At 58.5% G+C, this 26,237-nt stretch overlaps 1 protein-coding gene and 2 long non-coding RNA genes across 4 annotated transcripts in view; 1 reads left to right on the top strand and 2 right to left on the bottom strand.

Annotated features, from left to right (window-relative positions):
* Positions 1-26,237, bottom strand: part of Kcnip1 (potassium voltage-gated channel interacting protein 1) — a 192,205-nt gene that overhangs the window by 79,064 nt on the left and 86,904 nt on the right. The window lies entirely within an intron of this gene.
* LOC124077145 (uncharacterized) lies at positions 7,364-7,996 on the bottom strand. Its single transcript, XR_006846550.2, has 2 exons — positions 7,826-7,996; positions 7,364-7,743 (listed from the first exon to the last, which is right to left on the bottom strand). It is a non-coding gene; the product is annotated as an uncharacterized LOC124077145 (long non-coding RNA).
* LOC131423283 (uncharacterized) lies at positions 8,202-11,505 on the top strand. Its single transcript, XR_009224631.1, has 3 exons — positions 8,202-8,276; positions 10,326-10,523; positions 11,242-11,505. It is a non-coding gene; the product is annotated as an uncharacterized LOC131423283 (long non-coding RNA).

Raw genomic sequence — 26,237 nt, 5'->3', positions numbered from 1 at the left:
ACAATGAATCAATTATATCTTACTGTGGTGGCTTTTCCTCCCAAACTGCCACATGTATCATCACACAGCCTGCCCGACTGCTTGGACCTCACTTACCTGCAAGAGAGAAACAGATGGTTGACAGCCACCTTCCCCTGGGACAAACCCGCTCTGGGACAGCTGGTGCAGCCCCCGAAAGGAGGGAGAGTCGAGGTCCCAGAAGGCCCCCTCACCAGGGCAGTTCCACATGGGGGCCATGATATTTCTCTTTGTGGCTTGACCTTGACCAAGTCCCCAGCCTGAGAGAAGTGAGAGCAGGGACCAGGGAGGGGTCCAGAAAGAGGCTCTTCCCAGGGACCCTGAGCAAGGGGAGACCCCACTCACAGGATAGTGGACAGAGGGACCAGCAGGCCCTGAGCATGAGGCATTTCTGCAGGATCTTTTGTCTCCTGGGCTGAGGGGTAGGTGCCACCTCCAGGTTAACTTCCCTGGGAGGGAACAGCATTGACCAAGGTGAATTCTTTTTACTTAGCAACCCGGGGTTTTGTGGTTGGTGCACACTTGTTAGGCTCTGTTCAACTGCAAGCCAAAAGGAATGGGCAACTCTGGGTGGGGTTAGGGTTTCCTTTAAAAGATGATGTTCACCCTCGCTGGGTCCATGTGAGGACAGACGATCTCTATTCCTCCTACGCAAAGCCCGTGTGTAGTGGGCATTTCCCTCTTGAAAGCTCCCAAGCTTCAGTCCCCCAGAGCAAGGCATGTTAGTTAGGATCTCGGGCAATTGTCAAGATAGGACTCAGAATTTATAACACTAACACTCTCCCCCCATTTGTACGCACAAGCTGGTGCACATAGGGAGACTTAGTAACCATAGTTTGTCCCCCTGTTATGCTCCGGATACTTGGTGTGTGTGTGGATGACGGACACTGTTACAACAACCTTGAAGAAGAATCAGAACAAGTTCACTGTCAATCTTTCCCTCAAAGTGATTCATTTTAACCCAACGATAGATTTTGGCACCATTATCCAGCAGCCCACGGCCCAAACCACATGGCTGTGTTCACCTGAAATTCAAGATGGCGGCACTTGGCACAGATTTAGATTGAATCATGATTTCCTTCCACTTGCTAAAGTCTTTCTAGTGCGAGGCTGGGTTAGGCAGGGTTCTCCCCTCCAGCCTCCTCACAGGGCTGATATGCATACTGTGATTTCTCTGGGCCATTTCTTGGCATGGGACCACTGTCCTTGTGTCAGCAGATGGGAACAATGTGTACCTGGCTCTCATATCCATGATACGCAGGGCACTTTGGCCCCTCCCTGTTCCCCAGTTCCACAGTGAATCCATCACTGGGTCCTATTGATTCTACTTTCTAAAATTCTCTAGGCTCCACTGTCATCACCATCTATTATGATCTCCATTCTGTAAACAAGAGGAGGAGTGTGGAGAGGCGAAGTAACCTGCTGACTTGACAAGTTGGTCGTGGACACAGGATTCAACCCCAGAAGTCAGGCTCCAGAGCTGGGCCCCAGCGGAGCTCGGAGGGAGTTTGGGGCTCCAGCTGGTGAATGTTTTGAATGTCACACAGCAGTTTTTGAGATGTCGACTCCACTTGCACTCAGTCGTCGCTGGGCCTCCTGCAACGCTAACCAGAACCATCTGCAAGGAAAGCTCTGCGGCTGCGTGGAGCTGGGGCTTCTTATTAAGCAGCCGTGGATCAGCGGCTGCAGAGCTGGGGTCAAGCAGCATCTCAGGTGGAACCTTTTGAAGAAATAGATGGCAGGCTCCCGCCTACTCCACCTAGGGGAACCTGGCTCGCCCACCCGGGGTCTCTCCTCCTCGGATGGAGTCAATGGGCTCCTAACTGCAAACATGCGCTGGCAGCCTGGGCCTCTGGGCCATCGCCAGGCCGCTGCTGCCCTCTGCTGGTCAACGCTGGCATTGCCAGACTTCTCCCGGTTCAGGGATGCGGAGCCCAAGGCCTTGGGACAGGGTCTCCTTGTGACTCCTGAGCTGTGGTTCCTACAATCCCTGTCTTTTTTGGGCAGGGAATGGCCCCAGGAACTTCAGGAGCTGGAGGAAGAGAGCTGATTCTGAGTGCCCGGACCAGGAGGAAGAGGAGGAGCAGAGAGAGAGCTCCGGGTGGAATGGGACCAGGAGGAAGGGGAGGAGGGAGGTCCCATGGAGGCCCCAGGACGACCTCATTATCACCTTTAAGTAATTTCCATCCGCTGAGGAACAGCCATCAATACCTTATTTTCAGAAGCAGCCCCTCCGAATGGTCCAGTAATTTCCATTCCCTGGTCAAGAACTTAGCCCATGAGGTCAAGCTGCCTGGATTTGCATTTCATGCCCTTGCTGTGTGACCTTAGGCAAGTTACCTAACCCCTCTGGAAGGCCTGTTTTTCCCATGGGGAAACAGAGATGCTGCAGGATGTAGAGAGGCACCCAAGAAGACTCCAGGGACAGAGGCAGACAGAGGCCACAATGCCCAGGAAGGGGGACAGTGGGAAACCGCCAGATGCGGCAGGGGTTTGAATCTGGCCTGCCTCGCCCCCACCCCAGGGCAGGTGGCCTGGTTTCCAAGCCCCAGGCTGAGGTTGGAGTGGTGCTGTACTGCTCTGGAGTGCCAACTGCCCATCTGGCAGCACGGGGACCTGCCTGCCCTCAGGCTGGCTCAAACCTTGCTGGGTGGCTGAAGCATGTCCCTACGCTGGGAGCCACTGTCCTTTGTCCTTTGGACACGTCTCACTTCTCTGCCTAGAGCTGAACCGAGAGGGCAGAGAACCAGAGGCCTTTCCTGGAGCCCTGAGCCAGCCCATCTGACATCAATGCACCAACCCCAGAAGTCGGTCTAGTCCCCACTAAGGACATGACAGCAGGTGCACCTGGAATCCCTGGGCGTATCTGTTTTGGTCACGTATATATAAATACCATTGTCATAAAATAACCTTTCTGTTCAGGGGAGGCTGATTCGGTGGGGGTTTTGAACGTCATCTCTCAGTGATCCTGTGGGGGTGTGGGTGGGCTGGGGTGAGGGACGATGGCGGCCCAGGCGGAGGTTTCATTGGACTCCGGCTCCCCCTTGCAGGCCGGCCCTCACACAGGAGGTCTCCTGTGCCAGAGCCTCCATGGGGCCTCTGTGGAGGGAGGACCATAGCATGCATCACCCAGACCGCAGAGCACTTAGGATGTGGGGGTGTCGATAACAGGTGCTCAGTAAATGCTCACTCCCACCCACCCTCTGCCTCCCAACAGCTGCTCTCTCTGCACCAACACTGGCCTGTGGTGTGACTTGGGTCGACCTTCCCAGGTCCACCATTCCCCTCCCTAATGGACAGGAATGCATCCAGGTGGAAAGCCCTGCTGGGAGAGCTCGGGTCTGGTTCAGGTCAGTGGCTGAGCCATCAGGCAGGCGGATGCATGCAGCAGATGCTCAATTAGTGTCCTCCTAGTGGGTGACTCACTGTCACTGGCACAGGAGAGCAGGCTGGGGACAGCCTCAGCTACTCCAGGCTCCAGGAGCGCCCCGTGGGCGGAGCTTGGCCCCTCCCTTGTCCTGGCTGCTCCTCATGCTGTCCCTCTGCCCACCGGGCTCAGGCGCTGTCCGCCCTCCTCCCTGGGCATTCCCACAAGCGGCATGGCTCCGTGCTCTCTGTGCCCGCAGGGCCATCCTTTCCCTCCCGCCAGGCCCTGCCCTCAGCCCTGACCCTGTCCCCAGCTGCCTCTTGACGTTTCCACACCGAGACGCTCAGATCTGTAGAACAGCCCGGGGACTCTCCCCGCAAACCCGCCCCGTGTCTCCCGTGGCATTTAATGGAACTGTCCTCCTGGATGCTCAGATGTCACTTGGCAAACTTCATCACATGTGTCCCTCTCACCCCCACATGTGGCCATCACCGTCCTGACATCCTGTCGGCGTGACCTTCAGGATACGCCCAGAGTCTAGCCCCTCCTTGCTCTGGCCAGCTGCGCCTCTGTTGCCCTGTCCGAGGCTCTGGCACCCTTGCCTGGCCTCCTAACTGGTTTCTCTGCTTCCGGGGTCTACGGCACCACTGCAGCCCAATGAGTGTGTGTGTGTGTGTGTGTGTGTGTGTGTGTACTGGGAATTAAACTTGGGGTGCTTTAACCCTGAGCTCCATCCTCAGCCTTTTTGGTGTTTTACTCTGAGACAGGGTCTCGCTAAGTTGCTGAGGCTGGCCTCTAGCTTGTGATCCTCCTGCCTCAGCCTCCTGGGTTGCTGGGATTATGGGTGTGTGCAACTGTACTCAGCCCAGTGAGCCTTTGATAGAACTAACTTGGATCGTTGTCCTCTTATGTTCTTCAATAGCTCCGAATTTCCCCACAGTCCTTGCAAAGATACTTCTCTTGGCTGGAAAGAAAACCCAGAACAAGACAGAAACTGGGATTTCACAGTGGGGGGAACAGACAGCAGTGAACAGCTTCACCTGTAGGTGGCTTCAGTGGGGAGGGGTCTATGAAGTCTTTGCTGACGTGGGCCCTGGCTACACTGGATAAGGGGGTCAGGGCGGGCCTCTCTGAAGAGGTGACATTTACAATAACAAAGAGACTTAGAGTTGAAAGGGACTCTGAGACATCTGCTTTAATGGGTCTTCTGGCTTCATTCATATATGGGAGAGAAAGCAGCCCAGAGAGGTGAAGTGAACAGCCAAAGCAACACAGCACACCAGTTATGGAATTGGAGTTCCCAGTTGGCCTCCTGGCAGTTTAACCTGCTGGCCGGGAGCTGTGATCACCAACAGACATCTAGGATCGCAGTGAGCTATCAGTCCACACACACACAGAGCTGTCCCTCAGTCCTCAAGAGGACTGGTTCCAGGACCCCCCCCCCCCCACCACCCCAGGACACCAGAGTCCACTGGCGCTCCGCCCCTGTCTGAAATGGCAGGGAATTTGCAGTTAGGCTAGGCACATCCTCCCCTGGACTGGTCACCTCGGCATGACCTATGACCCCCAATGCAATGCAGGTGCTGTGAGGAGCTGTCATCTGCTCCGCTGAGGGGACAGGGACGCGTTCCTAGCCGTCGCACTGGCGGATTCCTCTTTCTGGAGAGCTGTCCTGCAGAGCCCTGAGAACCCGCGGGGACTTCTTCGGGTCTCACGGAAGTCACTTCTCAGCGACGTGTTCCCCGACCGCCCAGCTGGCTGCTTTCTCTTCTCCCGCACGTGCCGCCCTCCCCTCGTGCCCCTCCTGCGCGACCGCGCTCAGCGAGCCTCGGCTGGGGGCTGGGGCGCGGGTGGTGGCCTTGCTCGCGAGCCGCGGCTTCGGACGGGGCGCGGGCCTGCCTCGCCCTCTCCGGACACCAGATGGCGCCCCACACCAGCAAAGCCTCGCGCTGCCCGCCTCCTCCTCCCGGAGCGCGGGACCTCGGCGCAGCCTCCCGGAGGCAGGACCCCCCTCTGAGACCGGCGGGTTCCCAGTTCTCCCCCGAGGAGGGGGCAGGAGACGGCCTTTTCCATGCACCTTCTGTGCCCAGCCCCAGGCCTCCTCTCTGCCGCATTCCACGCCGGGGAAGGCGCTGGAAGGCCGACCGCGCGCTAGGGCTGTGCTGGGTGATTTTTTTTTTTTTTTTTTTAAATCCGTTGTTGTCCCACTGACTCCTCACTATAGCTCTGTGACATCAGCATCATTGTTCCAGTTTGCAGACAAGGTCACTGAGGTCCAGTGAGGCCAGGCTACTTGCCTGAGGTCACACAGCTGGTAAAGGCATTGCCTGACTCCAGGTCAGCCTCCTTCCACTCCTGAGTGGCCCTGCCCTGCACTAGCCTGGGAGGATCTGGAGCTGCCCCAGGTCTGTCGGGTCTGTCACCTAGGAAGGGACTCCCCTCTGGCTTACTGGCCCCCGTCTTTCATCACTGCCCACATCCCTGGCGATCATCCTTGCATACTGATGTACACTGAGCCCAGAGAGGTTGCAACACAGACCCGGGCTGCTCAGCGCAGCTGTGTCCCCATCCCCTGCTCAGGGCTTCCCTGGGGTGGAGGCAGAGCTCTGCAGCCTGAGCCCCTGGGCTGCTTCTCTTCAAAGGATTCTCAAAAGCCTGGCAAGGCAGCACCAGGGGCGGGGTGAGGCCTGCGGCTCCCAGGGGCCTCCCCTGGTGGGAGGGGATACAGGCAGGGGAGGGTCACTGGCAGCCCAGGGGGACTCAGCGCCTGCCCTAGATTTGGGGTCAGGTGGTCCCCCAGCCCCAGGCCCTGGCATTCATGCTCCCTGAGGCAGAAACGGATTCCTTTGATTCTGATGCGTGGTTTTGGCTTCCCAAGTCAGAGGAGCCTGGCCTGGGGGTGGGCGGGAGGGCAGGGACCAAGGCGCTGAGGGGGGACGCAAGTGGGGACCGCAGCCAGCCTCCTCCTTGTGGCAGGCTGCTGCCTGCCCTGGACCCTGGGAGAGGCTGGGGGGAGGTGCAGCTGCCCTGTTGGGACTGTCCTAGGAGGGGGGGGGGTGGGACATGGCCTGTGGTCGCCTCGCAGGACCATCGTTGGCCTGCAGGTGCAGGCTCCACTCTGGGCTGATCCAGTGCCACCTCTGCCCTGATTGGGACTTGTCCCAGGTCACCGGTGGGGGTAGGAGGGGCCTGGGGGAGCCGGGGACCCCTGAGGAGAAGCCCTGAGCACCAGGCAGCGCCAGCTCCAGACGGTGGCCTCTGCTCAGTGGGGCAGAGTGGGACACAGTGGGGCAGAGTGGGCCAGGCAGCTCTGTGTGGGGACCGCTGGCCTCTGCGCAGGGACATGATGCTGCTGCTTGTTTTTAAATGCCATCTGGAAAGGTCCCTGCGTCTCTTCTGCCTCCTCTTTGGGTCTGGAGCTGCTTTGTAAAAGCTTCGCACACTGTTGACAGGCATGCGACCTAGCATGGCCACTAGGGGGAGGGACAGGGGTCCTCCAACAATCGAAAATAGTCTACCATGACATCCAGGATCTCTACTGGGTCAAGATCCACAGGAAGTACCATCAATAGGGCAAAGAGACACCTGTAGCCCGCGAACATCGCAGCACTGTTCACAACAGCCAAGACATGCAACGCGCCTGGGTGCCCGTCACCAGATGAATGGGTAAAGGGAGTGTGGTGTGTGTACAGTGGAATATTACTTAGCCATGAAGAAGAAAGAAATTCTGTCATCTGCAGCAAAATTGACGGAGAACATTATGTTAAGTGAAATAAACTAGAGAGAGAAAGACTAGCACCACATGTCCTCTGGCATGCGTGGAAGTCAAGGGGAAAAAACCCTTAAATATAGAATAGGAATCAGCAGAGCAAAGAGACACTGCAGCCCGTGTTGGTTGGGGGTGGAGGGTGGGTAAAAGAGGCTGGATTTGATCAGAGCATGCTGTGTGCACGTAATGAGCTGTCACAAGGAACTTCATCAGTGTGTGCAATTAATAGACCCTAACCAAGTTTTAACAAAGGCTTTGATGTGGTGAATGGCAAAGCCAGTCGCCATGGCTCAGCACTGCCCAGTCCTGGGTTGTGGGTCCTGGGGGCCACAGGTGTGGACAGCACAACACCCTCAGCGTTTCCTGTGCACCCACTACGTGCCAGGCCGGGTGCTGGAGCTCTCAGGTCTCTGTTTCCCCTCCTCACTGCCACCCTGGGAGGTGGGAGTGATGGCTCCCACATCATGGGTGAGGAAACCGCCTGCCCAGGGTGCCGGGTAGAGAGGGCAAAGCCTTCTGAGGGCTGGAGGTGCTCTCTCCTGTAGAGTCAAGTTCACAGCCATCATCTCGCCGAGTCGAGGGACTGTCTCTGTTTATAGAGGAGGGAATAGAAGCTCAGAGAGGGAAGTTGCCCCGCCAGGGCCACACAGCGCGTCTTACCGCATACTGACCTGCCTGTCCCCTGTCTCTTGGACACGGCTGGGTTTTCTGACGGGGAGGGACTTTGCCTTGGTCAAGTCTGTGCCCCAGAGCAGGTGCCTGGCTTTTCCAGGTGGACAGGCCGTCAGCCCCTGAAGCCCCGTCCTGCTCTTGACCAGAGGGGCCTCTGTGTCCCCGCCTTGTCAACTGCCCGCACTGGCCTGCCTTGTCCTGCTCAGCTCCAACCCCCTGGGAGGGGCAGGTCCTACCTGGGGCTGGCTGTGGGGTGGAGCTGGGCCCCTCCCAGGAGGCCTGGGGCTAGCAGGAATCTGGCCTGGTGACTTCGTCCCTCTCCTACATCTGAGCATGTGTGTGGTATGGGGTGTGGGGGTGGAGGTGGCCCAGTGGGGGGCATGGGGATGGGCCTGCACGCTGACCACATCCTACAGAGAAGGGGACCAGTAGAGGACAGGGAAACCCTGAGTACGTATGTCCTGACAGCGGAGCCACCCGAGGGGAGCCCGCTGGCTGGGGGTGGAAGGGGAGGTGTCCCAGCTGGGGGGAGGTGTCCCCACTGCCCCTGGAGGCGGCCTGTGGCCCCCTTGCTCCTCTAGGACTCGTCCAGGGTGTCAGTCTCCGGGGGGGGGGGGACAGGGTGTGGCTTGAAAGTCCACGAGCCCTCCCAGGGCTGAGCAGGTCCCAGGGGAGGACCTTCTGCCCTCTGACCGGGGCTCTTATGCCCTCGTTCCTCTGTCCCCTGTCCCAGACATAGGCCCTGAGCCAGGAGGGCCCTGAGGTCCAGCCCGCAGCCCGGGCTCCGCTGGCAGAACACCCAGGCCACCTGCCCAGGCGCCCGGCCACAGCCTGTGTGGTCAGGGCTGTTTCCCAGGGGTCTGAGCAGCCAGCAGCAGGAGGCCTGTGCACCTTGGGGTGCAGGAGGGACAGGTGCTCCCTGGACAGCAGCCCTGGGTGTGAGGTGCGGGAAGAGGAGGAAGGACAGGGAGTCGGGTTGCGTGGCCTGCTGTGTGACAGATGGAGGTGCTCCATGTGGGCTGGGGAAGGGGCCTGGCCAGAGCACAGGGCGGCCAGAGGCCAGAGGCGACCTCCAGGCCCGGCCTCAGCTGGAAGGAGCCAAGGAGGCCACGTTCCTGCCTGACCTTGGTGGGGGTTGGAGCCCCGGTGAGGCCTGGGGCCCCGCCTGCCGCCGGCTCCCAACTCTAGACATGGATCCTGAGAATGACCTTGAATGTCCTGCCAGGGATGTGCGCGCAGCCTCTCGTGGGGATGAATATTCATGCTCCGCCGGCACCTGAGCAGGACAGCCGGGCCTGGTGGCCGTGAAATCATGCCAGGGCCCAGGTCTGGGGCAGGGCAGCGTCCCATGTTGCCTAATGGACAGTTGTGAGACCTGGGTGCCTCTTCCTTCATCACACACTCATGAGTTAGGTTTCTTCCTGAGTCTGCGTCCCAGCGGACCCTCACTGGGCCTCCAGAGGAAATTCTGAGCATGGCCAGGAAGGAGGCCCCTAACACCCCCAAACATACTTAGAGATGGAGGTGGACGTTTGTCTTGAGGTCCACTGTGGACAGTTCTAGGAGTATCCACATCCCCGGGCCTCAGTGTCCCACTTGCCACATGGGGAAGGCGGTCCAAAGGCACAGTCCTCTGCAGGATGGAAATGCCCTGATTCCTGTGAAGGGACTTGGCTCCACAGCCCTTGGGGTGGTTGACCATGAGGGACGGGGAGGTCGGTGTGCTGAACAGGCCGCTGGGAGGTTGCTGGGTCCAGAAGTCCCCCTGAGACCCTTCAGGGAGCACGGCCATCTCCTGGGCCATCTCTGAGTGACTTGGGGACAGGCTCTCATGCTTGTCTGTCTGCCCAGGGGAGCCAGAGTCCCTCTCCTCTCTGGCTCCCTGCTTCAGCCCACGTCCCTCAGGATGCACCTGAGTGGGCAGGGGCAGGTGGCCCCAGGCTCTCACAAGCCCAGCCTTGCCGTGTACCGCCCGGGTAGGGGTCATGGAGCAGGTGGGTCCAGGACAGGCCCAGCAAGGGCTGTCTCCAAACCTAGCAGAGTTGTGTGGGTCCTGGCAGATGTCTGGGGGACACCCATGAGCTGTCCCCAGGACTTGGGCACCCAGGTCCATGGGGTAGGCCGGGCTCTTGGGCAGTGGTGGGTGGACTGCAGTTTTGTCATTTTTCTGGGACTTGCAGGGACCTTGTCCTGCCCCAGCTCAGCTTGGCATGATGGGAAGCGTTAGCCAGCTCCGGGGACAGCCAGCAGTGTCCCCTTCCCCAAAGCTACAGCGGGAACGTCCCCTAACGGTTCCTGTATTAGAAACGTAATCCCCAAATTCACATGTTGCTGGATTTTGGGGTGATTTGGGTTAGGTGAGGCCTGGAGGGTGGGGACCCACGAGGACAAGAGTGGTTCTGTAAGATGAGGAGGGGACACCTGGGTGGCACGCCGGCTCCACCTGTCCCTCCACGTGGCGCCTTCGGCTGACGCTGGCTCCCGCTCTGGACTTCCCAGCCTTCAGGACCGTCCGGGAAACGACCTCTGATGACCATAAGCTACTCGTGATATTCTGTGGCATCAGGGAGTGGACCAGGGAGCCCGCTGACCTGGAGTTAGGGTCCTTCCCATGGGGAGCCAGGCACGGTCATGGGAAAGTCAAGGCCAGGGGTCTAGAGGTCCTGCGACTTCATTTCTGCCCTGCTGCTTGGACGGGTGAGTGGGTGACTGTCCTCCATCCTCCTTTTCCCCACGTGCCTTGACTCAGAGGGTCATTGCAAGGGTCGGGGGTGGGGGGGTTCCGACGAGGAATCTCTAGGCGCAGCGTCCAGTGTGTTCTCCTCGATGGCTACCGGGGGGGGGGGTCACGCACTCCTCTGCCTCAAACCTCCTGTCACCTGCCAGCTCCTCTTGGTGGCCCTCAAGGCCCCGGGGGTCTGGGCCTCTTCTCTGCCCCTCACGTCCCCACTCACACACGCTGGGCTCTGGTCTTGCTGAGCCTGGGGAGAGGGTGGGGGCCTTGGGCTGCGCTGTGCCCCTCCCTGGCCTGCAGAGCTCTGTCCTCCTGGCTGGGTGGCTGCCTGGCCATTGTCTGCTTGGTGTTGCTTCCTGGCCACTGAATCCAAACCCACGTTCACTGCCCAGCCCCACGGCATGCGCTGTCCCGCAGGCTGCCCTCCCAGCACCGCGTCCCCGAGATCCTTACAGGAGGTGAAATGAGACGGTCCCTTGTCTCGGGGTTTGGGCTCAAGCCTGGGGACAATGGGAAGAGCTGGGGAGTAGCCCATATTCTAAAGAGCGGCTGGAGGTGCGCTAGAGGGCAAGTGGCCTGGAGAGTGTGACCCCCCTCCACCCAGACACCGCAGGAGGCTAGAGATTCCACGACTGGTGTAAGCAGAGCAGAGAGAGCTTTGGATTTCCTCCTCCCTCCCAGGTCACAGCCCCTGGCAGGCAGCCAGAGCCAGGGGCCCTGAGCTGCAGACACGCTGCAGTGCAACCGTGAAGCTTGGTGACATGGCCCTGTGTCCCTGGGCTTGGACAGAGATTGGAAGCTGCACACCCCCAAGGAGTCTGGGAGGATGGGGAGGTGCTGGCCTGGCCTCAGGGGACAACTGGGGAAGAGGTGCCTCTGTCCTCCATAGCACAAGGGTTTCGAAGTTTCCTGTGGTCAGGAGGGCTCTGAAGAAGGGGTGCAGCCTGGAGGGGCCGGGGGGCGATACCCTCAGGGGCTCAGCAGGACGAGGCTGGGAGGGCTGGCTTGCAGAAGCCACCGGCCTCTGTCTGCTTTCCCCTGGGAAGACCCCCCCCACTGGTTGTCACAAGGAAGCGCTGACATTGAATGCCATGTCCAGGTTGGAGAACACGGTCATCCCGAGCTGGCCGAGAGAGAGCCACCCAGCAGCACCCAAGGCCAAGGCCCTTGTCCCACCTCTGACAATCATCTACCCTGGGCCAGAAGCAGGAGGTCAGGAGGAGGAGGAAGTGAGGGGGGGGGTGCACCATCCTGCCCCCCCCCCCCCCGGGAGTTCTGAGCCAGTGCAGGGTGGCTCCCTGGAGGCTCGAGGCTGAGATCGGGCCTCTAACTGGGCAGGATGCTTGAGAACCGAAAGCTCTCCTGAGACGAGGGCTGAAGCGATGGGAAACCCAGAGCAGCAGGTGACATCGCCACATGGTGACAGGATGGACAGCAAGGACTGTGCCCAGTCAGGGTTGGAGACAGACTCTGGAGAAAATGACGTGTCTGTCATTAGTGTCCCCGTTGTGCCGGCGCCATCAGTGAAGTGGTCACCTTCTGGTTTGCTTATTTGTTAGTTCATCTCTGGCCTCCCTATCCCCACCGGACTCTGAGCTCCACAGGTCCCCATTGTATCCCAGCACCTGGGTGGCTACCAGTGGCTGGCACGTAGTACATGCTCAATAAAGCCATCGAGAGTGTGAAGACCAGCAAAGCCAGCCCGTGTTCTCCAGCAGGGGCATGGCCTATTTTATTAAGGCGTTCCAATCAATTTGGAATCTGAGGGTTGAGTTTGTCCTGCATAAAGCTGGCCAGCAATCCCAGGTGGACCAGGGCTGCAAGGTGGACCAGGGGATGGGTGGCCAGGCCAGCGTGTGAGGCCCTGTTTCCCAGAGATTCCACCATGGAGGCAGGAGGCAAGGAGCGTCAGGGAGTCGGTCTCTTGGAAAAGGACAGGACTGGCCTCAGCTCTGGGACACAGGTGTCCCTGAGTCCTGCTGGGAATGGTTCTGGGTGGGGGGCGGAGGCCCACAGTCCCCAGCCCCCAGCCCCCAGCCCCCAGCGGAGTCCTCCTGGGTCTGGAGCAGACCCTTTTCCTGGGCTCCTACGACCACAGGGCAGGGGCACCTTGCTCCGGTGAGTCCTTAAGCTGCCAGCAGAGGGCGGCACTTGCCCTCCATCTGGAGGAGCCTTGCGGAGCCCAGGCCCAGACAGGCCCTGCGCCATCTTGGAACTCCCCAGGTCTCCACCTGGAACCACACCCGCTCTGTTTGAGGAGAGGGTTTCCCGGGGCTGCTGAGATGGAGGACCACAAGTTTGGCCTAAAACAACAGAAATGAAGGCCTGGGGTGTGGCACACTTAAAGCCCAGGTCCCATCCCTGTGGCCCCACCTCCCAGCTCCCCACAGATGGAGGCCAGGAGTCTGCCCGCGCTCCTCTGAGCCTCCAGGGAAGGCTCCCTCCTGCTCCTCCTGGCTTCCAGTGGCCCCAGGGTCCCTTGGTCCGTGGCTGAATCTCTAGAACCTCAGCCTCAGTCTGCGACCTCCTCTCTGGGTTGCTCTGTGCCCTCTCATAAGGACACGGCCACAGGACTCAGTCAGACTTTGTCTTCAGATCTTTAGTTAAATCTGCAAGGACCCTGTTTCCAGATAGGGTCACATTTCTAGGTTCCGAGTGGACGTGAATAGGGGGGACACTTTATCACCATGGAGGGAATTTTCACTGAAGACACACTTTTCTCCAGGGACTGTGCAAAGCGCTCCCCCCACTTTCTATACGCCCCAGCAACCCATGGAAGCATCATCCATCTCATCTCTTTTCCAGACAAGAAAACAGGCTCAGAGAGGTTCAGTGGCTGGAGGCAGGTCACACAGCTGCTCAGCAGGGGAACTGGGATTTCATCTCAGGACTAGTGGATTCCAAAGCCAGGCCCTGGTTTGTGAGAGCTTGCGCTGGGCGTTTTGGCTTCTTCCTCTTTCCCTTTCTCTCCTCCCTTCGTTTCTGAGCCTGGTGCTGTGCCCACTGATGGCTCTGAAAACTGACACAAATACGGGCACTGCTGATTGACCTTGAGGAGGCAAGGCCACAGCCCCAGAGCCCCCAAGCCGTGCTCTGTGGTGACATTGGCGATGCCATTTCTTATCTCTCTGTATCTATTCCACCATGAGATCTTGCACCTCCTGTGGTCCAGGGGACCCACGCCCTAGAAGGCAGGAAGGACGTGGCCAGGGTCAAAGCCTGAGTGAGAGCTCCCACGAGCACAGGGCCCTCGGGTTCTTGGCCAGCAACTCCTGCACCTTACATCCGGAACCTTCCCAGGGCCCAGCCAGGTGAGCGCCATGATCCCATTTCCAGATGGGAAGATGAAGGCTTAGAAAGGGGATGTGGCTTTGGACACTGGAGAAATAGAGCAAGATTCCGACCTGTGGCCGCTGCCTCTGCAGTGGGTGTCCTCCTTGCCGCCTCCCAGAGTGACCAGCAGGTGGACACCTCTGTCCTCTAGCAGTTTCCCTTGGTGAAGCGGGGAGTGGGAGGATCGGGGAAGCATGTGTGCAGGTGGTCAGTTAGAGGACGCCTGGGAGTTCTGAATTACGGAAGAGGGCAGGAGCCAGTCCCTGGGGACCCAATTCCTGCAAGTGCATTTGCATATCTAAATTGGTTCATGGCAATTTCGACCATCAGGAGGGTAAAATACTTGGGAAGGTTAGCATTACTTAGCATTCCTTATTTTGTTTCTCCGGAAATGTAAAACTCCAGATTCTACGTGGGCTTCAGGCTCAGTTGGATTAGGACTTTGGGATCATTTTCTGTGACACTTGGTCCCCCTCCAAGCTAACTCAGTTCTCAGGGCTGATTCCTTCACAGAAGAGGAAGGCTCAGCAAAATGGTGGTGATAGTTGCCTCAAACTTCTTCCAGAGGGAGAGAACATTTCTCTTTCTCCAACTGACAAAAGAGATTTCTGAGCTCAAATCCCACTGGATCAACTTAGGTCACGTGCCCTTTCTGTAGGCGAGTAAGTCCGCGGCACCCCGTGGGCTGGGCTCTGGGGGAGCCCACCAGAGCCGTTGTGGGGCTGCACAGGACGCCTGTCCCAACTGCCCTAGGACAGGGAAGGGCGGTGCCACTCTCAGGAGACTCCCCACACCTGCCGGGCTCCGGGGACAGGGAAGTGGCACTTTTGTGCACTATGAGCCAACCCTGTGTTCATGGCGGGAATGTTTATTTCCATTTTTGAGACAAGTGACTGCAGTCCCAGCTGGTGACCTGAGTCTGTGGGGCTCGGGCGCAGACCTCGGGGGCTGTCGCTCTTCCCACCTGCGGAGGCCTTTCTGGCTCTGTGGCCCCCAGCTGTCCCTCTCCAGACCCCTCCTCTGCTCTCCGTTGACACTGTGATGTGAGGACCTGGGCATGGAGGGCGGGAGATTTCTAACCCAAAGGGAATGCAGTGTGGATGGAGCATGGCGTGGACGGGCAGACTCACCCATGGTTTGCCAGTTTCCCCAGGGCTGCGGCGCCACCCACTCTCATTAGACAGGGGAGGTTTGTTAGGATCACACAGCAACTAAGGGCGAGAAGTCCCAGGCTGCCGTGTCCCTGCAGCCCTGTCCTCAGGTAAGAATCACCTTGGCTAAGTCACCTGGACCCCGTCTGACTTTGAGCTCCTGGCCCCCCGGAGGCTCACTCTGACCCCCAGATCTTCCTCCGGCCTCCCACCTGCAGGCTCTGGGTGAACCTTGGAGCCCTTGCTCTTCCCGCCGGTGCCTGCGCTCTGGGGCAGGGCTGGCTCTCCTGAGGAACGAGGGGAGAAGCCCTGCCCCATCACGCAGGCTGAAGACAGCAGCCAGGTCACAGTGGAGTCGGTCGGATGCCCGTGCCTGCCTGTGCCGCCTGTGGCTGGGGCACTGCGACAGGCTGTGACGGGCAGGCGGCACTTCCTGGGTGTCCGAGGGTGGAGGTAGAGTGACGAGGTCCCTCGCCTATGGAGGGGCTTCAGATGGGTGCCCTGCTCAGCAGAACCACGTGCCTGGTCACCCTGGAACCCATCCCCGGGGCCTCCAGACCCCCGAGCACCCACTGTCAGCTCTGAGGATCAAGGACAGACAGGACAGGGCCTCTGGCCTCTCGAGGCCAGGGTCACATGACATCTCAGTGCCATGCCAGGCAGGCCAGATGCCAAATGGTCACCTCCGTTAGATGGAGCAGGAAGTCGACGCTTAGCCAGAGGCTGCTGGCCTGAGGTGGCACAGATCACGCACGACAAGGGTCAGAGTCTGGGTCCCCAGTCCCCTCGCTGCATTGCCCTCACCAGGGGCATGGGACGGAGAAGCCACCTGCCGCCCGCCTGCCTCCTCCTCTGTCTTCTGAACCCTGTAGACAGGACGGTGCCTCTGGAGGCTCCCTGGAGTGAGGCAGCACCCGGGCCACCGTCCAGACCCCAGGGTCCCCTGAGCTCTGGAGCGCTGGCACCAAGGCCCCGCTGGGAGCCGGTGGCATGCGCATGAGTCCCTGCGCCAACCGGGTTTCAATCAGGCAGCGTTTAAACTGCCCCATTTTGCCTGTGATTATGCCGGATGTTTACATCATTTGTAATGAGACAAATTGGGACAAATTGCCAAGGACACTTATGTAAACGAGACCAGTGGAAACGCTGCATCTCCGGGGGCTACCCGGGCCTCCTTCCTTCTGCCTGCCTCCCGGGGTGTCGCCAGGAGGGGACTTTATGTTCCAAGGCCTGTCCCCGGGACAGGACCTCCCCTGAGGCAGGCTGCACCCTGGGGACCCTCCCTGCTCCTCTGCCCCTCTCACCCACTAGGAGGACAGCACGTGTGCTACCAGGGCAGGCCCGTTCCTTCCCCTGGGCCCGCACGGAGACTGGGTGGCTCTGTGCCCTCCTCCCTGGGGCACGGGAGGACCTCATGGGTCCTGAGCAGGATTCCTGGCTGGGCAGTTCAGGGACGGCTGGAAGGTTACCTGAGACCTAAGTGCAGGACGTTCCAGAGCCTTTGTGAGCTCAGGAGCAATGAGACTCTTCAAGAGCAGACGTGGCCCCAGGAGCGGAGCCCCCTTTGTAGGGCACCTGCTATGGGGTGGGCCAGGGGCAGACCCGGCCCTGGGAAGGCCGAGGACAGGCCTGCAGCCGGCCTGCAGCCCTCTGCCGACCGCAAGCTGCAGCCTGCGCTGTCCAGGTTTGGGGGACGGATAGTGGTTGTACCTGGGGACACAGGGGAGCCAGGGGGTCACAGTGTGTAGGAGGCCCGCAGGAGTCGAGCTGCTCGCCCCCTTACCCTCGCTCACCTGTCCTCCCCCCTCGGCTCCTGCCTGCCCTGCCCTCCCCTCCAGCCCCTCGGTCCACACGGCCTCGTCCCGCCTGGCCATCCCGGGCTTTCCCTGCCTTGGCACCTCATGCCAGCCCAGGACAGACAGTCATCATGGGCTCACTACAAGAGGACAGGGCCCTGGAGGTGCCAAGACCTGAACGTGTCCAGGGAGAGCGAGCGGAGGCCACCGGCAGCAGTCAGGCCCATGTCAGCGGGGCGTCTGGGGTCGGGGACAACCCAAGGACACAGACAGGGGACAGGTGGGAAGGCTGGGTTCCAGAGGACATGTCATCCAAACAGTGACAGGTGTATGGAAGAGTGTTCCAGGCCGACGGAACAGCCTGGGCGAGGGCCCAGAGGCCAGAGAGAACAGGGTGGTTTAAGAAACCAAGAGAAGACACAGCGTGGCTCTGGGGACAGAGACATAGACCCTGACGAAGGCTGGGCTGGGTGTCCAGGAGGGAGGAGGCAGAGAAGGAGCAGGGATCCACTTCACTTACACAGGGAAATGGGGACAGAGGGAGCACTGGCCTTCACAGCATGTGCGGAGGCAGAAGCTTAGAGCCTGTCCCTCATGCCTGCGCGGTCTCCCCTGCTCTGGGCACGGGCAGGAGGTATTTGAAATTATTTCAAAATTTAAAATAACAACAAGGAGGTCCCGAGGAGGTGCGCAGGGTCTCCTCGTCCCTCCCGACGGGGCTCCTGGTCAGACCCCATGGGCTCCCTCATTTTGTCACAGCCTCTCCGCAGATGCCCAGGGCTCCCTTGTCAAAGGCCCTGTCTTGCCCCCTTTCTGGACAGCAGCCCCAGCATTGCCTGCCCCTGCCACCACCTGACTGCCATCAACGGACATCTGTCACCGCTGTCACTGTCATCTTAACCATGACGACGGACAGCCCCATGGAGGCTGGCCTTCTTCATGTTCCCTGCTGACCTCCGATGCCCCCCTCAGTGCCTAGACCACGGTAGGTGCTCCAGAAACATGGGTGATGGAGCAAAAAAATGACGAAACAGCTGGGATTCCAGAGGCTTCCGCATGTGTTCTGAGACCACGCTACAGAATCCAAAACGTGGCCTGGACATTTTTATTTTAGATGGTGGGAGAAATGTGTCTTCCGTAGCGTGCCCTGGTCAGCCATCAGCAGAGCCAGGGATGGAATCCGAATCTGCAGATTTCCCTGGCTCCATCCTTAGTAAAGTCTCATCAAGCAGATACACATTCTCTAAAGGCTGCCACCCTTAGGGAGGCAGCCCAGCTCCCGAACACTCCAGTCCTGCCTCTCCTGAGGCTTACACAGCTCTCAGAGCTTTCTGGAGGAAAAATAATGACAATGAGAGGAAACCTGGTCACAGCCACTATTAACTGAGCACGTACTATGTGGCTGCTGTGCCAAGGATCCACTTGTGCCAGCTCAGTCCTCACAACAACCTAGTGACATCAGTGCTATCTGAAGGCCCATTTGACAGACAAGGAGACTGAGGAGGTGCTGAGCTCATGGTTCCAGTGTGTAAGGAGTGAGGGCTGCACTGGGGTGACCTGGGCTCAGGCCTGCACTCCTTTGTTCCCAAGGCCAAGGATTGTCTGCCGGAGACAGCACCGTCCTGAGTGTGCCGGGGAAGAGCTTCGTCAGGACCGACAGTTCGTCAGGAGTGCTGGTGACTAGGAAACCAGAGCCCTTTACTGGGACTGGAACTTGGCGTGTGAACACCGTCACAGGACGGTCAGTCTGTGCCCCATGAACTTGAGTGGCTCAGTGCCTCACTAAGTTGCTGAGGCCGGCTTTTGGAACTCACAGCCTCCTGCCTCAGCCTCCGGAGCCACTGGGGTGACAGGCGGTGACAGGTGTGCGCCACCGTGCCCAGCTAAGAGCCTTCTTCCTCTTATGTCTAAAGCACAGATGTGCGTATGGTGCTTACGTAGGCAGAGAATGTATTTCTGCCTTTAAAGTCCACGGGGAGTGGGGAGGTCATCAGGAAAGAAGTGTGTACACAGGCGGTCACGGAGGCACGGCTGGGAGCGCCATGTGGGTCCTGCACTTGAACTCGGCTCTGGGGCCTGATGCCCCGATGCCCGGCTGTGCGGAGTAGGGACTCCTGAGCGCTGAAGAGGAGCCTGCAGGAATTCCCACCTTGGAGGGGACACAGAGGCTGCAGAGAGCCTGGACTTCCTCCAGCAGACTGAGCCATCGTCTGCACCCTCCTCCTTCCCTGTGCACCCAGGGAGCCTGTCAACGTCCCGCACGGGAGGGGAAGGACATGGGCTTTCCTCAGCTGTGGAGATTTTGGAAAAAGGGTGGGGGAGATTCCAGGACTGAGTCTCTCCCAGCCAGCTGCCCCGTGGGTTCCGCGACACGGCAGAGGAGCCATGCCTCCCTGGGACTCGTGCTCAGCCTCTGTTTCCAGGGACATTTCCACCATCTCCTGTCTGGAGGGTAGCCAGGGCTGCCATGATGTTTAATGAGTACCCTCCATCCAGCCTGCGGCCACTAGTGCTGCAGAGAACCAGCCATCCAGGAATCAAGCAAGCCCTGCGAGGGACTGCATCGGCCCAGTGGTTGCCACCCCAGAGCTTTAGTTCTTTTATGGGAGGAGTCCTCTGTGGGGCTTCCTGGTCTAACATGACCTTACGACGTGTCCCTACATATTACTGTACAAATCTGATTATTCATTTTATCAGTACAGGCTACGGTCTGCTGCAGAAACAAGCAGTCCCCAAATCTCAGTGATCCACAACTCTTTCTTCCTTTCTCCTCTTTTTTCTCTGGTCCTTTTGTCCCCCTCCTATCTCCCTGGGGTTCTATTTGTGGCTTTTTCACTTATGAGCTGTGCAGCTTTGGGACTGTTATTTAGCATTTTTCCTGCCTCAGTTGCTTAGTCTTTCAAGTGGAAAATAGTAATAGTACCTAATTTAATGGTGAAATTAAATGAATCAGTGGAAAGTCCTCACATCACACCTGGCATAAAATAAGTGCTCAGCTAACTTTTTGTCTGATTTTTGTCATATTATTATGACTTGAGAGAGGAGCAAAGTTGTACCGTCGGGCGAGCCGCACCCCCCAGACTGGAGGGACGGGGAGATGGGTGGTAATGATGGCTGCTAACTCAGTGGACACTGGGATGGGGACAGTGAGAGAGAGAGAGAGACGGTCAACAGAGGAGAGAGCCGAGCCAGGCTTCAGGAGGAGCAGCTGGGCCAGGGGGAGACAGGGAGGAAAGGCGTTGGGTTCCCAGGGACCAGACGCCATAGTCACTCCCTGTGGGAAGTCAGGGTGGGTCTGGGGCCGTCTTCAGCCAGGGAGGGGTATGACCAAGAGCGGGGTCTGGAGAAACCGCTGCAGTTGGCAGAGTGGGTGGGACCAGGGCTCAGTTGCAGGAGAGAGCCATCTAGAGTCGGGGGAAGGTGAGGGGGGACCCTCGGCTTGACTGGACCCTGGGCGTGGGGAGGGATCAAGCAGAAACAAACAGTCCCCAGCCTGCCCCTCGGGGCGTGGGCAGAGCCCTGGCCATTAGCTGAAAGAAGATACAGTGCGGTCAGACGGCTTCCCTGAATTACGCTGAGAGCCAGCGCAGCGCCGTTAGCCGGGCGGGGCCATCAGTCTGTTCTGCTGCTGCTCCGTGACAACCAGACTCACTCCATTAAGCCATTTTACCCATCTTCTCAGACTCGGGGACATGGGAGCAATCTCTGGGGAGGGCTGTCCCCCTTGACCTTGGGCTCACCCCGGGAGTGCTATCTGGAGCTGCTGTCCCTCACCCACTGCTACTGAGATTCTTGGGACCTGTGTCCCCCGTTAGTCTCCAAAAGGGACCGTTGGAGGACAGGCTTGTCACCAGTGACGGCTCAGGCTTGGTCACGCTAATCGCGCTTAATTTCCTGTGCTGAGCCCAGCAGGGGCCGCTGAGAGCTTGCTGGGCCTTCTTCAAAGCGGCTGGCCAGGCCACTGGAGAGCCGGCGCGTGGCTGGGAAGGACACCGGAAACAGGAGGAGGGGGAGGTCCAGCGCTGGGGCCGCTGTCCCAGGGGTTTCCTGGGCCTGCCTCTTGTCCCTCTCCCCAGCCATGTTGCAGCTGCATGTCTGTCTGTCTGTCCCCCCTTACACTATGAGCATAGGCCTGCCTGTCCAGGCCTGGCGCCGGGTGGACACGGCGGACATGTTTGTGGATCCATCAGGGGCTGGTTCTCTGGACTGTGAGTCCTGGGAGGGGAGGGGTCTGGCGCTGTTCCCTGGGCCACCTCCAGCAGCTAGGGCAGAGCCTGACCCTTGCTCCACAAGAACACAGTGAACTTATGGGGACAAGTGGCATCTTGTCCCCAAGGTCCCTGCAGGCTGGGCGGTGTCATGGTTGCCGTTCTTCCTTCCCTCCTGCCTCAGGGACTCTGTGCTTAGATGTGACTGGGAAGCTGGTCCCACCCACTCTGCCAACTGCAGTGGTTTCTCCAGACCCCTCCCTGGCTGAAGACGGCCCCAGACCCACCCTGAGTTCCCACAGGGAGTGACTATGGAGTCTGGTCCCTGGGAACCCAACGCCCTTTCTCCCTGTCTCCCCCTGGCCCACCTTCCCTTTAGAGGCCAGGAAGAGGCTCCACACAAGGGGGCTGAGTGGGCTTTGGAGGTAGGTGTGCCAAGGTCGCGGAGGCCCTGTGGCCACAGACTCCAGGAGAAGGGAGGCTGGACAGATGGAGGGTTTTGGTGTCTTTGACCTTGAATGAGGTTAAGGGATGCCCTCCTCCGGGCTGTGGGGGCCCTTCCCTGGCCTCTGACATTTCCCTCCTCTGAGCACCTGCCCTGAGCTCTCTGTTCCCCGTCCCCCGACCCTAGGGCAGTGACTTTCATGGGAATTAACCTCACCCTTTAGAGGTGACCTGAAACACAGGAGAAATGAGCCCTGTACGTGAGTTAGGAGCCCTGGACGGCTCTGCTGAGCTCTAACCAGGGGGCCAGGACAGTTCAGGCGCCTCCTGCAGCCTTGACTTCCAATTCTGCCAACTGGGCGTGGACCAGAGGAGCTGGGGGCCTCTCCTGCTCTGATCCTGAAGGCTGGCCCTCCCCTCCCTGCCCCCTGATTGGGATTTAGGCAAAATAATAATTTGCTCCATCATGAAGAATTTCTCTTCTACATCAATGTTAGAGACTGGTGTGTTTTGTGCTAAGATAAGGGGTTCCCACCCTGTTCCCCTCACCAGCAGCCTCCTTAAAACACAGCCTGGGTCTCAGCCCCTGATACTGGCATGGGGATCTCATACTGAGAAGCACTACTATAGAGGTTTGCCTAACATTTCTTGTTTTCTCTTTTGCAGGGGCTACTAGGAAGCTCAGTGTCAAATTATCAGCCACTCCAGTGAAAGTTCACAGCGCCCTCCATTTTAAGTTTATGCCCAGCTTCCTTTTAAATTTATTTTATGATCACAATTTTCTCACTTAAATAAGTGGCAAGCTAGTATTTTAAAAACATATATTCATCACTCCCAATCTATGAAATGGCCCACGACAGAACTCATCACACAGTTCACTTGGACGGCCAGGTTCTTGGTCCTGGCGTTTGGCTGACAGGGAGGCACGGTCACATCCCATGAACCAGGGACATCTTCCGTGAACGGCTGGCTCAGCTTCGTGAGCCCTTTGGAAAAACTGCTCTAGACTATTCACAGACGGGCTCAGTGCGGTGCCAGGGCAGGGGCTTCTGCAGTGCCAGCGATTATTATGGTTATTATCAGGAAACAGGTGACTCATGGCCCTGTGGCTCCCTGTGGACTCCCCACACGAGGGGCAGGGAGTGAGGAGGGGGCCCTGTGTGATCAGGAGCTGCAGGCGGGCTGTGCGGTGGGGGGATGCCCAGGGCGGGGCACACAGCAGTAATGATGTGACCCTGCGGCATACCCCTGTTGGAGAAGGAGGTCGGGTGCTAAAGCACAAATTCCAGGTAGACAGGGCCCAGCGGCTCCCCTGCCTCCACGGGGATCCTGCTGGCCCCAGGGCTGTGGTTCTGAGTTTAAAGACCCTTCCTCCAGCAGGGAAGATTTTACAGAGCGTGGAAGGAGCCGTGTGGCCAGTGGCGTCAATTCTGAGGGGGGCATTGCGTGTACTGGTTTGATCTTTGTGTGAACGTCGTCTTCACTGCCAGTCTCCAGTGTCCCCCACTATATGGGTGAAAACTGAGGCTCGGAGAAGTCAGAGGACTTGCCTGGATCACACGACGGAAGCTGTCTGGCTTCGCTGACTGACAGCCGGGCCATGTGAAGCCGGCCCCTTTGCAGAATGCCCGGTGCTGGACTGTGCCTGCCCGGCGCCCACGAGGTGGGCATTGTGCAGAGCTCGATTTCTTAGCCTGCCTCCTGCTTCTTCCCTCTCCATGAGCTCTGACTTACACACTGCCAGGCTGCCATCAATGGGGGCCCTAGACGGATGGAGCTTTCCAGCCACCAGAACGATGAGCCGAAGGAACCTCTTTTATATACCCTCCAGCACTAGGGGTGGTTATTGCAGCACAAAATGGGCTGAGACTCTCCACCCATCCCAGCAGCGGTCTTGAGGGGAAAACCTTCCACAGGTGTCCAGGACACTTGCTCAGTCTCAAATCAGGGGCCGTTGCTGTGGAGACCCAGAAAAACAAGAGGTGGCCTGTAGGGAACAGAGCTCCAGGACTGGGTCAGGAGCCAGCTCCTGGCTGTGCCATTGGCTGGTGGAAGTGTAACCCTAGGTGTGGCCCGAGCATGGTGAGTCCCTTCCCTCTGGACAGTCTGGCCTCCACCTTGAGGCCAGCCTCAGTTCTTCACTGCATTTTCCATATAAGAGGCTAGATAAAGGCCCGGGAGGCACCAGGTCCTAACCCCGCAGCCAGAGGATGCACCTAACTTGGGACTGCGATATCATCAAGAGACTGTCCTGGATCTCCAGGTAATGACCATTGTGAAGTGAGACTGTCTTGGACTGTCCAGGTGGGCCTTACAGGATAAGAGTCCTTACCACAGGGAGGCAGAGGAGAGAGGAGAAGGTGACATGACCATGGAGACAGGAATTGGCCTGAGGTGGCCAGGAGCCAAGGGATGCTGGCAGCCATCAGAGATGGAAGAAACAGGAACCCAGATACCCGCAGCCTCAGATGAGGGGCAGACCTGCCGACACCTGGATTGCAGCCCAGCAATAGTGACTTGAGATTCCCAGAACAAACTTCTGTTGTCTCAAGTCCACTCAGTTTGTGGCCACTTGTCACAGCAACCATGAGGGACAAGTACAGCCAAAGCAAATCCAATTCCAAGAGTTCTCATGAGCCTTGTGGGTTCTACTTGAGCATCCCAGGAAGGAGAGGAAAGGCAGCCTTGCTGCGCGTCCCATGGCTGGAAGGCCCCCCATCCGGGCTCTCTGTCCTGCGTCCCTGCCCCTCTGCTGAGGCCCTCATCTCCACACGCCTCCCCGTAACCCTGCGTGTCCTTAACCATCTGCCCTTGCCACCATAGTCTTCACAGACTACTCAGGCAGACAGCAAAACACCCTGGAGACGGAGCCACTGGGAGGCAGGGCCACCGGCACTGAGAGGGGGGTGTCTGTTCTTTGTCGTGAAACGGAAGGAGTGAGACTTCAGACTCTGACAGAGGTGGGCTTTGTCCAGGCGCTGCCCATCTGCTGGGAGAGAGGGACTGCCTTAATGCCTGGCTCCATGGGTTGGCGCCGTGTGGGGCAGACTCACGCCCTGCGTTTGGCCACGTCGTCACCTCGCCATAAATGATGCTCAGATTCATCAAGCTCTTCCTGAGGGCAGGTGGTGCTCTCAGGTTTACAGGGACTGGCTCGTTAACGCCTCCCGCTGCTCTGTGGAGTGGGAATTGTCATCCTCGCCCGGGTCACCACGAGAAACGGAGGCACAAGGCCGGATAAGGAGCCGAGTGGCCAAGGCTGGCAGTGGGAACCCACCAGGGCAGTGTGAGGCCAGAGCTGCCCTTGGGCATCAGGGAGCCGTGGAGGCAGGACAGCTGGGGTGCCCTGGCAAGAATCCAGGCTGGGATTCTGCACATCTGGCCATGTCAGTGAGCTGGAGGTCGCCTTCCAGAAGCTTCTGCAGGAGGAGGTGAGGTGTGTCCTGGGGAAGGAGTTTGCAGAGAAGGGGGCGGGAAAGCGCTTGAGCCCAGGCCGGGGCAGCAGAGTGTGGGCAACTCAGGCAAGTGGCCCAGCCCAGGGCTCTGCCTGGAGGGAAAGGGTGGTATCGTGGACAAAGCCATGCTCCGGTGGAGGGGACAGGGTGGCAGGAGAAGAGAACAGCATCTGTGGCCGAGGTTCTGCAAGGAACAAGTGGGAACCAGGGCGGGGGCTCTCAGTGCTGCTGTGAACGTGGCCTCGTTGACGCGGGCTGGCGAGGAAGCAGCCATTCATTTTAATAAATGTTATCATAAGGACCAAATGAGGCCACGCATGTGGGCTGGACATGGCACATGGCTTGCCAAGGCGGGGCCTCCAACTGCTCGACCTGTAGCCCCAGAACAAGGGGGAGGTTTGAAATGGCTGAGTTCTGGGTCCTGAAGCTCCAGGCTCCTCCCACCCTCCTGTCCCCGGGCTGAGCTCATTGGCCACCAATGGCTGTCAGTCATTGGATCATTTTATAGGCTGTCAAGAGACTGCTGCGTGGTGGTGCGTCACTCACGGTAGGACACCCACGTACCAGGGAACACCAGCTACAGAGGATGTGGGGGAAGGGCACGCTCAGCACTGTCGTGGGAACTGTAAATGACATAGCTGCTGTGAAAAGCAGTCTGGCGGTTCTTCTGTAAGTCACACAGAGTCCCCATACAACCTAGCAGCTCCACTCCTGCTACAGACCCCAAAGAGCTGAAGACAGTGTTCCCACGAAACTTTGGATGTGAATGTTTATAGCAGCACTAGTCACAATAACCAGAGGAGGGAACAACCCGTGTGACCATCGACTGATGAAGGGGTAAGCCAGGTGGCCCCCACCCAAGGGAATATTATTCAGTCGTGAAAAGAGATACGGTACTGATACACGCCACAGCAAGGGTAAGCCTTGAACAGTGCGTTAGGTGATATGTGACTCCCTTAGATGACGTATCTAGAACAGGCAGATCAACAGGAAGGCAGATGGCGGCTGTCAGGAGTGGAAATAACTGCTTAGTGGTACAGGGCTTCTGTCTAGGGTGATAAAGAAGTTCTGGAACTAGATAGTGGCGAAGTCGTGTAACATTGTAAATGTAGTTAGTGCCACTGAGTTGCACATTTTAAAATACGGATACAACTTGAATTATGATGGGGTTACATGCCAATAAACCTATCATACATTGAAAGTATCATGAGCTGAAAGTGCATTTAACACACCCAACCCTCCAAGCATCCTGGCGTGGCCCAGCATACCTTGAACATGCCTGGAACAGCT

The sequence above is a fragment of the Marmota monax genome, unplaced genomic scaffold (assembly GCF_021218885.2).
Source record: "Marmota monax isolate L192 unplaced genomic scaffold, Marmota_monax_Labrador192_F-V1.1 WCK01_AAM20220418_F8-fsc00084, whole genome shotgun sequence".
In the NCBI taxonomy this organism is placed as follows: Eukaryota; Metazoa; Chordata; class Mammalia; order Rodentia; family Sciuridae; genus Marmota; species Marmota monax.
This window is presented reverse-complemented; position numbering and strand designations above follow the sequence as displayed.